The 13,280-nt window shown below is 43.8% G+C and overlaps 1 long non-coding RNA gene across 4 annotated transcripts in view; it reads left to right on the top strand.

Annotated features, from left to right (window-relative positions):
* LOC140517363 (uncharacterized) overlaps nt 1–13,280 on the top strand; it is a 39,311-nt gene that overhangs the window by 15,479 nt on the left and 10,552 nt on the right. For 2 of the 4 annotated variants that reach the window (XR_011971562.1, XR_011971559.1), the window contains exon 1: nt 11,154–12,961. This is a non-coding gene — a long non-coding RNA (uncharacterized lncRNA). Of the gene's footprint in view, nt 1–2,282; nt 2,399–11,153; nt 12,962–13,280 lie in introns of those variants that run through there. The other 2 variants (XR_011971561.1, XR_011971560.1) reach the window with 2 other exon arrangements.

Genomic DNA, 13,280 nt, shown 5'->3' with positions numbered 1-13,280 from the left:
CTTCACATGTACTCAAAGGGTAAAGTATGGCTAGAAAGTGGGTCATCAGAAAAAAGACTTGACTGTTTCAACGGACCGCAAGTTTAATATGGGTCAATAGTATGATGTTGCAAGTCAATAATAAAATCTAAGCCACCCAGAAGTCAGGAAGAGCATTGAGGGAGAAGGGGGTGATGGCCCCACTCTAGTCTGGCTGACTCCCATCTGGGATACTGCATATTCCAGAACCTCATTTTAGGAGAGTTAATGATCACTGGTGAGGCTCAAGGTGATGGATCAGGGTGGTGGAAGGTCTTGAAATCAGGTCACATGAAGATCAGCTGTAGGAATTGATTTAAACTAGAGAAGAAAAGATTTATGGAGAACAAAGATGGCTGAGTTCAAGGAATGATAGTATCAGAGAGGTAGAGGCACAAAGCACCTTAGAGGCCGTTAAGCCTAATCCCTTCAGTGCATGGATCATGACCAGTGAAGAACATGAGACTATGACAAAGATAACAATAGCAACTAGCATTTACGTAAGCACTTTATAGCTTATCTCATTATACACTTTCAACAACTCTCAAAGGTAATTGTTATTATTATTCCCATTTTATAGATGAGGAAACTGAGACAGAAAGAGGTTAGTGACTTGGTCAAGCACGACAGAGCTAGTAAATGTCTGGGGCAAGATTTGAACCCAGGGCTTCCTGGTCTAGTACCTTTTCCACTATTTCACGCTATGTAATAGACTAGTACTTCCCTCCAAGGGAAATGAACTAGGAGCAAACAATGGAAGTCATAGAAAGGCAAACTTAAGCTGAAATAAAGATCAGTATTCCCAATGCTTAGTCCTATGTCAGAAAGGAATGCAGTGCTGATTCACAGTAGTGGATTCACACTTACTGGAGCTTTTCAAGCCAAGGCTGAATGACCACTTTTTGAATATGGTGTTTAGGAGATTCTAATCAGATATCTCATCAGATATGAATTGACCTAGAAGGCCTCCAACTTCTTTTCTGATTCTGAGATTCTGTGATTCTCTGTTGGAGCACCCCAGAGATCTGTGTTTTCTTGCACTTTTATCAGTGACTTGGATGAAAGCTTAGATGGCACACTTATGAAATCTAGGAGGCATAGTCACCACATCGGATAAAGGTTCCAGAAAGATCTTGACTGAGTAGTATGATGGGCCACATCTCATAATAAGGGATAAATAAAATAGAATATATGAGCTCAAAAAATTAACCACAAAAATAAAGGAGGAGGTGAAGCATGGCTGGCAACACAGTTCATGGAAAAAAGATGGTGAATTCAGGAGACGTCGAGTTCCAAATAATCCAACATAAACTCATGGAAGCAAAATCTAGGACAAAAAAAACACTTTAGAGACCTTCCAATCCAACCCTCTCAATATAAGGCCTCTGAATTCAGCCTTCCCATTTTATAAATGAAGGAACTGAGGCTGGGAGAAATGAAAAGACTTGATCAGAGTCACATAGAAATGAGTATCTGAGGTAAGATTTGAACTTAGATTTCCTTGGCTCCAAATCCAGTGACTTATCTATTCCCTGAGCCTAAGTGTCCTTACAAGTATGTCATGAGCAGTTCCAAAAGATTCATGATGAAAAATGCTATCCACATTCAGAGAAAACTGTGGAGTCTGAATGCAGATTGAAGCAGACTATTTGCTTTTTTTTGTCTTTTTCGTGGTTTTTCCCTTTTGTTCTGATGCTTATTTCACAACATGACTAATGTGGAAATATGTGTAATATAATTGTACATATATACCCTATATTAGATTGCAGGCCATCTTGGGGAGTGGGGAAATTTAGAACTCAAAATTTTATTAAAGTGAATATTGAAAACTAAAAATAAATAGTGGGGGTTTTTTAGGTCTGTTATGTGAAATGGACAATTTTGCGGCTGAGTGTCCTCTGCCCTCATTAGGCTGTACTAGAGAACTGTATTCATCATATATAACTTGTCAAAATGCTTACCTTTTAGGAAGGGGAGAGGAGGGAAAGTCATTGGAATTCAAATTTTTTTTTAATGAATGTTAAAAATTGTCTTTACATGTAACTGGAAAAAAAATACTATTTAAAGAACTGTGCTCATGTCGGGGGCAGCATTTTATGAAGGCGGTTGACAAGGGAACAAGTGGAGAGGTGAAGGATATCGTGAATGTAAACTATGTTGTCAATTGATTAATTCCAGGAGCTAGAGATATTTAGCCTGGAGATGTAGGTTAGAGAGACAGGATGACTGACTTTAAGTGCCTGAAGGACCCTGTCTTAATACAGGCTCCCAAAGGTTCATGGAATACCAACGTCCAGTACAAGGAAACAGTCCACGAGAGTGTAAAGCAAGGCAGCTTTATCGAGGGGCAACACTCAAAAAATTTGGAGGAGGAAAACAGGTACCATGGGGCCCCAGATGGAAACTGGCACCTGGCTGGGGCCCCAGAGGGAATGGGGTAAGCTCTCCTCCCAGACTAGTAAAGTCTAGTCAGTTTTTATGGTGTTCTTATCCAGATCTAGCAAGATCAGACCCTGGGAGAAGTGAATGAGGAGCCCCGACCTGAAGACTGGTGTTGATTGGTGCTGATTGGGGGAGGGAAGACTCCTGAGGTTAGCTGATATTCAAACTCCCTCTGGCTTAAAAAGGGGCTCCGCGCCATTGATTCGGGTCCTTCTCTGACAAGATAATTCGGTTTACCTGTCTGAGGTTTTTGAGCCGTCCTTGGCTTCTTTTCGCTGTCAGAGAGGCTACACTATTCCTTACTGGTCCTTTGTGGGAAGAGGGATTAGACTAGTTCCTCTAGATCCCAGAGGGCAAATCAAAGATTAAGGGCGGTTGTGCCTCAGAGGGAGGGGGGTGGGGTTACCATCCCTGGAAATCTTTGAGTGAGACTGGATCGCCACTTGTCAGATGTGGTTGTTCCACTTGGATCATGGGTTGGATTTCCAGTTCAGACCCTGGTCTTTGAGTCTAATGTACATTTTGAATCTCAGCTGTTATTTGCTACCTGTATGACAGGTACCTCTGCTTCCTCACATATAAAATGGGGGCGGGGGCGGGGTGAGCTAGGTTTCAGCTCATAACTTCTAGGAATTTATGGTTCCAGTGATTCTTTTCTGGTCTCAGGAGCTATGTTCCCTAAGAAATAATAATGCTCTTAAAATAACATGAATTGGCATTTATATATCACTTTAAAACTTACAAAGTTCTTTACTTTCCTCGTCTCATTTGATCCTCACAACAGTCCTGTAGGGTGGGTGCTAGAATTATCTCTATCTTACAGACTGGGAAACTGAGGCTGGGGGAGCTAAGTGATTTGTCTTGGGTTAGGCAGCTAGTGTCTCAGGAAGGATTTGAACCCAGTTCTACTTCCTCAAGGGCAGGGACTTTCTTTGTATCCCCAAATGCCCACACTAGGAACTTGTGGACTGAGTAATGATCCAGCACACCAGCCAGCTGTTTACGAGCAGTCCCGCCTGAATGCCCCCTCCCTGGGAGCCGCCTAATTAACATTCTGCATCCCTTCACCTTTAGAGTCCTCGGTAGGCTTCAGTTAAGGACCTGCGAGGTCCAAGGGACCAGCGGGAAATCGCCCGTTTAGGACTAATAAAGCACCGACGTAAACTCCACGGTGCTGCCCCGGACGCTCCCCTCCTCGTGCCCAGCTGCTGACAAGGGGCCTGCGGGCAGCCGGAGGGATCGAGGAAGCCCGAGTGGAGGGAGAAGCCCGGGGAGGCCGAGGGTCCTGGCCTCCGTCTGCCTCCCGCAGACTTCTCGGCACCCCCGCGGGACCGGGCTGGCTCTCCTCCCCGGACTTCCCGGAGCCGCACCGGCCAGCACTCCCCAAACTTCTCCCTCCACCCTCCTCTCAGGGTCCATCATGTTCCTCTCGGTAGTTCCCGGGGCCGACGCTGAGCCCGCCCGACTGCCAGTGGTAAGGAAATGGAACGAAGCAGCTTCGCAGCCGGCTCTGGGGGCGAGGGTGTGGAAGGAAGCTGGGGGCCAGGCCCGGGCTCAAGGATGCCTCGGAGGGCTGCCAATGCCGTCCCAAAAATCAATCCGCTGATCAACGAGCTTCTCTTAAATGCGTCCTTGGTGCCGGGCACGCGGGGGAGGCAATCTGGGCCTTACGAAGGATGTCCTTAATGGGGGCAAATAAGACACGGGTGGAAGTACACGGAAAGGAAACAGAAAAGAACCCGGGGAAGGACGCTGGCACCTGGCGACGTCTGGAGAGTTGTTTGTTTGACCCAGGTTTGGAAGGAAATTAGCGATTCTGAGAAGCAGAGAGGAGGAAGGGGTGCCTTCATTCCCAGCTTGCCCTGCAGTCAATGCAAAGGCACAGAATGCGCTAAGGTACAGTACTATGACACAGGGTTTCAGACTCTCAATGTTCTGATGAGCTCTGATGAGTTTCCCTCTTTTTGTCTTTATAAAAATAACATTTGTTATACGGGATGATTATCTAAGAGGGAAAGGGGGAGGAAAACTGGAGGAAACTGTGATTATGTGAAAGAGAAAAGCCCTAAAGACATAAATTAAAACTTTTTTTAAAAAAAGGTATGTGCACAGATTGATTTTGACAGAGCTGCATAGCAAAGGGGAACAGCAGGTAATAAAGCTAGAAAGGCACACTGTATCCAAATGAATTAGTAAATATTTATGAAGTTAATTATTAATCAATCATTCTTAAATGAATTAATAACTAATCAACAAATATTTAAGTACCTGCTATGTAATACAATTATATGAGTTATATTTGTAAAGTGTTTTTCAGACCTTGAAGTGTCATAAAAGTGACAGTGATGGTGATGATGATGCCAGGCACAGTGTTAAGTGCTGGTGGATAGCTACTACGTTCAAATACAAAGAATAAAATAATTGCTCCTCTTAAGGAGCTTATATGCCAACAGAGAAGGCAAATACCTGAATAAGAATATATTGAATAAATACAAAGAGAATAAAATGAAGGTAAATTTATGAAAGGTATGGGACTAGAAGTTGAGGAGATAGGGTGGGGAAAGGAAACAAACATTTTAAAGTTCTTACTGTGTACTGTGCATTGTGCTAAGCACTTTCCAAATATCTCCTCTGAGGATTAGGAAAAGGTTTCATGTAGAAGGCAATGCTTGGGTTGAGTCATGAAGGAAGAGAGGAATGTCCCGAGGTAAAGGTGAGGAGGTAGTACATTCTCCAGTTAGGGAAGGTCATGGTCTACCTACTGCCTTTTCAGTCCTACACATTCTCAGTATTGTATCTTTTGACATTTCTGGTGCCAAAGTCATCCTTGATAGTGTGCTACAACTTGCTTCTTCCACCAGGCAACTTTCTATTGACCTTCCAGTTACCCTTATGTTTTCATTCTTTCAAGATCATGAGAGTCTATGATTCTCAAGACATTTAGAATGTGCAGAGGTCTCCACATCCTTAAAAATCCTTTACTTGGCCCTACTTGGTCCTACTATAGGTAACTCTCAAATATTTCAGTCTAGCTCTTCAGTCTCAAATCATCATCTATCCACTAAAAAATGTCCACTTCACTGCCAGCTCCTCTGCTGATTCTTCAGACTTTTCCAACTCCTCCCCAGGAGCCTTCTCACCTAGGAGATGCCTGCCCTCCTTGGCCCTCTCTCTGATTGATGAGTCACTCACTTGGATCACCATTTTAAGAGGTATCTGGGACATCCATGATCATTTCTCTACCAGCTCTATAACTGGCTCTGTAACTCTTCTGTCTTGCCCCCACATATAATAATAATAATGGCCCCATATCCTAAAAGAATAATAATAGCTAACATATAGCACTTACTAGGCATTGTGCTAAGCACTCTACAATTATTATCTCATTTGATTATCACAACGTCCTTTGGGGTAGGTATTATCTTCATTTTATAGATGAGGAAATTGAGGTAAACAGAGGTTAAGTGACTTGCCCAGGGTCACACAGTTAGTGAGTCTGGGTCTGGATTTTCACTCACAATTTCCTTAACTTCAGGCATGGTGTTCTATCCACCATTTCCATTTCCAGGTTTTGCCATTATCTTACAACACAATTTACCTCTATCTCCTCTCCATTCATACAACCACTACCTCAGTTCAGGCATTTGTCTCTCACCTTGTCTACTAGAATGTCTCCTTGATTCATCTCCCTGGTTCCAGTCTTGCCTTTCACAGCCCATCCTCCATACACCTTACAGAGTAATCTTCCCCTTGCTCTCTTCTGCCCCAAATCTTTCTGTGGCCTCTTATTCTCTTCAGAATTAAATACAAATTCCCCAGCTTGTCATTTAAGGCTTTCCACAACGTGACTCCAGCTTCTCTTTTCAATTTCACTTTCTGTTCCTTTCCAGACACTCCTACGTTCTAGCCAAACTGGACTATTAGCTTGTCCCTGAGTTCACCTCCTATCTCCCAACCCCAGCCATATGCCCCAGTTAGAAAGCACCCCTTTCTTCTCTCTGTCTTCCAGAATCCTCATCGAAGGATCAAGACTCCCCTCACCTATCACAGCCTTTGCTCAAAGATAGAGGTTTTCCAAAGCCTAGCAAAAAAAAAAAATCCAAATTCCTTGTCCTAGCATTCTTGGTCCCCCAGAAACTCACTCCTTTTAAGCAGATGTCAATTCTGTTAAATTTCAGAAATTTCTGTAGTCCCTGCAGTGTTGGAGACTCAAGGATTAAATGCCCTGCGAGTCCTGCTTATAATCTACTAGTAAGAGTTTTAGGGCTTCAGATTTTCCCATCCCTAAACAATCTTACCAATAATTTCTTGCTTCTACACAGGGTTTATCCTCTCCTTTTATGTCTCCCTTGGTCCTTTCATCCCTGATAACTATGGTCCTTGATCTCTTCTGCCCTTTGCAGCTAACTCAGAAGTCTGTCTACAATAGGTGCCTCCACTTTCTCTCCTCTCACTCTCTTATTAACCACTTTCAATCTGGTTTCCAATCTTATTATTCCACCCAAAATGCTTTCTCCAAAGTTACTAATGATCTCTTAGCTGCCAAATCCAATGGTCTATTGTTTATCCTCCTTCTCCTTTACCTCTCTGTAGCCTTTGACACTGCTGGTCACTCTCTCTGCCCTGATACTCTTTTGTCTGGGTTCTCAGGACACCCCTCTCTCCTGGTTCTCCTCCTCCCTATCTGACTACTCCTTCTCAGTATCCTTGTTGGATCTTCATCCAGATCATGCCCTCTAACTGAAGGCTTCCTACAGGCCTTTAATCTGGCCCTCTTTTCTCTTATGCTACTTTACTTGGTGATCTCATCAGTTCCCATTAGTTTTAATTATCTTCTCTTTGCTAATGAATCTACCCTGACCTTTCTATCAACCTTCAGTCTCACATTTCCCACTGCTTTCAAACATTTCTAACTGGATGTCCAGTAGACATGTTAAACTCAACACATCTAAAATGGAACTCATTATCTTTTTCCCTTAACCCTTCTCCTCATCTTACCTTCTCCATTACTGTAGAGAGCAACACTCCCCTCCCCAGTCCCTCAGGCTCACAATGTAGGTGTCACCCTCAGCTCCTCACTCTCATTCACCCCCACATCCAATCTGTTACCGAGGCCTATCAATTTTACCTTTGCAACATCTTTTGAATATTCCCCCTTCTCTCCTCTGACTCTGCCCCCACCCTGGTGCAGGCCCTGGATCACCTGATGCCTGAACTATTGCAATAGCTGTTGGTGGGTCTGTCTGCCTCCAGTCCCTCCTCCATTTGGCCACTGAAGTGATTTTTCATAAAGCATGGATACAATCATATCACTATCCTACTTCGTAAACTCCAGTGGCTTCCTATGGCCTCTACAATAAAATACAAAATTATCTGTTTGATGTTGAAAGCACTTGACAACCTGGTCCCCTTTTTAGTCTTGTTTCACCTTATTCCCTGCACTCTCTGGTCAATCCAGTGACACTGGCTTGAGTCTCTGAACAAGACACTCCATCTCTCAGCTCTGTGCCTGGAATACTCTCCCTCTTCAACTTCATCTACTGGCTTCCTTTAAGTCTCAATTAAAATCCCATCTTTACAGGAAACCATTCCTAACCTCTTAGTTCTATGCCGTCTTCCCTCTCTTAGTTATTTCCTATTTCTCCTGTATGTAGCTGCTTGGTATGTAGTTGCTTGCTTGTCTCCCCAACTGGATTGTAAGCTCCTTGAGGGCACAGACCATCTTTTGTCTCCTTTTGTATCCCCAGCATAGTGCCTGGTACACAGTAGGTGTTTAATAAAGAGATGTTGATTGACTGACTTTAAAGACACTTTCACAAAAGATGATGACCTGTGAGCTTTACACCTTACTCCCCTCTGCCCATCCCCCCATCTTTATCTCCCCAGGGACTGGCTAGCTTGTATTTGTATCTCCAGCATGTACCACAGTGCCTAGCATATAGTGTAAGAGCTTAAAACATGATTTTTATTCATTCATTCATATATATATTCTTATCTCATGCCAGTCCTGGAAGAATGGGACATACCTCTTCACCTTTGGTTTACACTTGAGGAAAATGTCCTTCTTACTCACTCTTATACTTAGTCAGTTGTCCATACCAGTTTGTATGATTTGACCCATTAGTCATACACATTTGTGGGGGAGCTCCTGCTACAACCCAGGCATTGAGTCCCAGCCTAGTTCTTCTTTACCTGTGTGGACCTCTGGGACCACCTCGAAGGGCTATAGGACAGCTGAAGCCTGCTTCCTCTGGAATGATACTATTTTGAGAATCCAATTATTCTCAGGTCAGGGATGGGAGGAAGTGAAGGACTCGGACCATGTTAGAAATTCTGAGGATCTGCAGGAAACCTTGACAGTCCAAGCTGGTTAGATCCTCAGAGGTGACTCAGTCCAACCTATACCTGGACAATAATCCTCTCAACAACATTCCCTCAAAGGGGTCATATACTTATTAATTATGCTTATTTGATTCAACTCAAACATTTAGTGAGCACCTATTGTGTGCTGTATATAGCACAGGATCTTGGGCTAGGGAGGTTACAAAATTTAGATAACACAGGTCTTTGCTCTCATGAAGTTCACAGTCTAGTAGGAAGATAGGACACACAGGCAAATAAGTAAAATATAAAATAATACAGAAGGGTTTCAAAAGAATCCAAAGTCACAAGTGAACTCAGGTGATTATCACAAGGAAAGCTTCATGGAGAGTGTGACACTTGAATTAGGCTTTAAAGGTTAGGTATTGGCATGGCTAGGTGGCACAGTGGATAGATACTAACCCTGGAGTCAGAGGACCTGAGTTCAAATTCAGACTCAGACACTTAACCCTGACTAGCTGTGTGACCCTGGGCAAGTCACTTAACCCTAATTTGCTTCCCCAAAATAAATAACATAAAGGTGAGGTGTCATAGAATTTGAGAGTTGAAGGGCAGCTTAGTAGCCCTTCCAGTCTGACTTATACACAAAAGGAATCCCCATTCCAATATCCCCATCAGTTTAGTCTCCCACCATCTTTCTAGACAGCCGGCTCCATTCCTGGCCAGCCCAGAATGTTAAGAATTCTCTGATCTCAGACTTCCTTGCTTCCTTTCTAGCTTCCACTCTTTGATGCTGGTTCTGCTCCAGGGGTCAAACACAAATACTCTAATATGTCCTCCACCTGACAACCCTTCAAATGCTTGAAAATAACTCTCCTCCCTCCCTTCCAGGGAATTCCAGTGAGGAGGAGGGAAGGGCATTCCATTTATCAGGAACCAGAAAGAACTGAGTTGGACTACAAAGGGGGAAAGGCTTCCTCCTTCCCTTCCCCTGGCCTCCCCAACCCCTCTTTAGGACACAACTGAAAAAAAAAAACTTCATTCTTTCTGGTTTGTTTTCAACCCTTAGCCTCCCCACCAAATTAATTCTATTCTGGAAATTGTGCCCCCTTCCTTTTGCTGTCACTTGAACAATGTTCCACTAAATTAGAAGAGAAAGCAAAGATGGATTTTTTTAATTGTAGAAAGAGGGAAAATTCCTAAGAAATGTAAGACCCCTGTCCCAGGTGGGTTGGCAGTTAGTTCCCTCAAGGAGAACCCAGTGAATTACAAATTGAAGAAACTTTGAGAGAGAAAAATAAATGGATATGACAATATAAAAATAGAGGAGGTTTGCACAACGAAAAAAGCAATGTGTCCAAACTATGAAGAGAAGAAACAGACTGGGGGAAAGGAAACTTTATAGTAAATATCTTTGACAAAAAACTGCTGCCTTAGATTTTTTAAAATCTTCCATATAATTTTTCCTTTTACGTGTTATTTAACTGCATGGGTTTTGTTAATAATGATTAAATTTATAATAAAAAAGATAAAAATCCAATTAAAACACATCCGGCTCTCCTTTATACTGAAGATAGTAGGCACTGCACCCAGAAGGAGCCCCAGAGGATCTGCTTGTGGCAGAGAATACTGCAGGAAACCATGGGCCATTAAGACCCCAAGGAGAAAAGGCTTTTTGATAAGAGCTGCCTGGTCTATAACAGAAACAGAAATCCTCTGTGACAACCAAGAGTCTGTCCTGAAATAGCCCAATAAGTGTCTATTAAAAGTCAGTCAGCTCTATGGGCAGTTAGGTGGGAGAGTTGGATAGAGCACCAGCCCTGACATCAGGAGGACTTGAGTTTAAATCTGACCTCAGACACTAGCTGTGTGACCCTGGGCAAGTCACTTAACCCTGACTGCCTCAAAAAAAGTCACTCAGCCCAATGGTTAGCAATACCCAGTCAAAATGATTGTCCTCCTCTACCTGAGGAAGGCCATGAAGCACACAAAAGCTATGGGCAGTCCCACAATTTTAAGTATCATTCCAAGTACAGTGAGACCAAAATGTAGTGGGCAGCCTTACTGTCCCTTCAGGCACCACCTCTGGAAGTGGAGGGAGAGGAGGGGAGAAAGTTGATAACGTTAATTTCACTGCCTTGTGTCCTGTTTCTAGAAGGCCAGGTTTGTGGCAGACTGAGCCTTCAGACCCTGCCTTGAAAAGCAGAGCAGAATTATCCTATTTCATGGCATTGTGACAATCTCTGTGACCTGAGATTGTACAAAGGATTTTGAGACTGATGCCTCATAGGCTCCCAAGGGGGTTGTCAGTGGTTATGAGGATGCTTCCAAATAAAGCCAGAGGCGCAGCAAGAGATGCTGACTGGGCATCAGTTTTTTCATCTGAAAAAGGAAGAAGCCAGCCTAGATCAGCGTTTCTCAAACTGTCCCAGGGCTCTCTATGGTTCTGCAAAGTGGTCAGAAGGAGGACTTCTTAATCTTTCTTGTGTCATGGATCTCTTTGCTGGTCTGGGGAAGCCTGTGGACCTTGTCTCAGAATCATGGCTTTTAAAAAAATATATCTTCAGATTAAACATGCTCTTGACTTCCTGATAGCAGGTGACAGACTTAGTGCACATTGAGGCATGGTTTTTTTTTGGACATGGCTAATGCAGGAATTTGTTTTGCTTGGCTACACATATTTGTAATGACTTTTTTCCCCTTGCAACTGAAAGAAAACTAAAATTGAATTTAAAAATATTTCAAATTGGAGAAAATGCCAAAATTCTGTTAGAGTTCAGTGAAAATAAAGATGTGATTTTTTTTTTCCTCACCTAAGTTCACAGAGCTATTAAAATCTACCCCTAGTCCCCTTGGAGGTCCAAGGACCCTAAGTAAAGAACCTGATGTTAAAAAATCTAAGCGATTGTGTGAGGATAAAATCTGCAACAAACTGGAAAAGCCAACCTGTGAACTCTGCTGTTTAGGATGTTTTCCACCTCCCAGATGTGGCTGCAGCTGTATCAGGCCAAGAGGCCAGGGGCCCTGCAGTGGCAGCCAGGATGCTTCCTCAAGGCTTTCCTGCTGATTTTAGTCAAAGCTGTGGCTGAACACAAGGGACACTACAAGGGGAAATGGAGACTTCCTGGGTCCTGGACATCAATAGTACTAACTGTCCTGCCTGAGGCAGCAGCAGAAGCAGGAGGAGGAAGAGAAGGAGGGTAACCCAGCAGCCTCGGGTTGTGAGTCTCTGTTCTGAACCCAACCTTCGGGGCACAACCTTGGCTCTTAAGGTAAGCCACAGGAATCAAGGCTGCTTGTGGCCACCTTCCCAGGGAGCTGAAATTGGATGGAGAGGTGTCTGGTCAGCAGCCTGTGGGCTTCAGCTTGGCTTCCTCAGAGCTCAGCCCCAGGTCGTTCGGCTCCCAGGCTCTGGGGATGCTGGCACTTCTTTTCACCCAGCTGGCGCTTGGCTGATCCCCTCTCCTCTCCTCCCCACAGTCAAGTCTTTTCGCCTTTTTTTCCAACCCCGCCCCCCGCCCCCCAATCTGTCTCCTTGTCTTTCTCCCTTTCTCCTCCCTCTCTCTCCCTCATCTCTCTCCTCCCTCCTTCTCTCTCTTTTTTCTCTCCTTCCCCCTCTGTCTCTTTCTCTCCTCCCTCTCCCTTACCTCTCTCCCCTTCTCTCCCTTCTCCTCCTTCTCTCTTTCTCTCTCTCCTTATCCTCCCACATTCCCTTTTTAGAAGATCACCAGATTTAAAGCCTGAATGTACCTGAGATAACATCTTGTCCAGAAGTTTTTATCTTTTCTGTATGTGTCACAGACTCATTGAACAACCTAGGGAAGCTGATGGACTCTTTCTCAGAACTGTGTTTTTAAATGCATCAAATGAAATATATAGGATTGTTTATAAAGAAAACATGTTTGTTTCCTTTCACATCTGAGTTCACCAGCCTTCTGAAATCTAGTCTGTGGAGCCCAGATTAAGAAACCCTTGAGATAACTTGATGGTGTGGTGGCTAGAGTCCTGGGTCTGGAGGTCAGACCTGAATACAAATCTGGCCCCTAGTAAGTGCTTAATAAATGTTTATTTCCTCTCACCCTCCCTTCCTTCTTTCTTTCCTTTTACAGAGGCAGAGAAGTGACATAGCTTGTCCAAGGGTGTGTAGAGAGTAAACCACAGGGCCAGAACTCAAACACAGGTCAGTCAGTTAATCCACAAATTTTCATTAAACACCTACTATGTACCAGGCACTGTGCTAAATGCTGGGGGTACAAAGAAAGGTAAACAGTCCTTGCCCTCAAGGTGCTCCCAGTCTAATGGAGCAGACAACATACAAGATCTTGCCAGCCCCCTGGCCTCTTTCCTTTGGATCCACTCTTCTACAGTGAGGATCCATGCAGTGCTGGGCCATGCTGGAGCCAGCTTCCACTGGGCTGGTGGTGCACTTTGTGTGTGAGCATTTACACCTCAGAAAGTTATTAAACCCTTTGTTGATTGTATTTAAGAAAGGGATAGAG

The sequence above is a fragment of the Notamacropus eugenii genome, chromosome 1 (genome assembly GCF_028372415.1).
Source record: "Notamacropus eugenii isolate mMacEug1 chromosome 1, mMacEug1.pri_v2, whole genome shotgun sequence".
In the NCBI taxonomy this organism is placed as follows: Eukaryota; Metazoa; Chordata; class Mammalia; order Diprotodontia; family Macropodidae; genus Notamacropus; species Notamacropus eugenii.
This window is presented reverse-complemented; position numbering and strand designations above follow the sequence as displayed.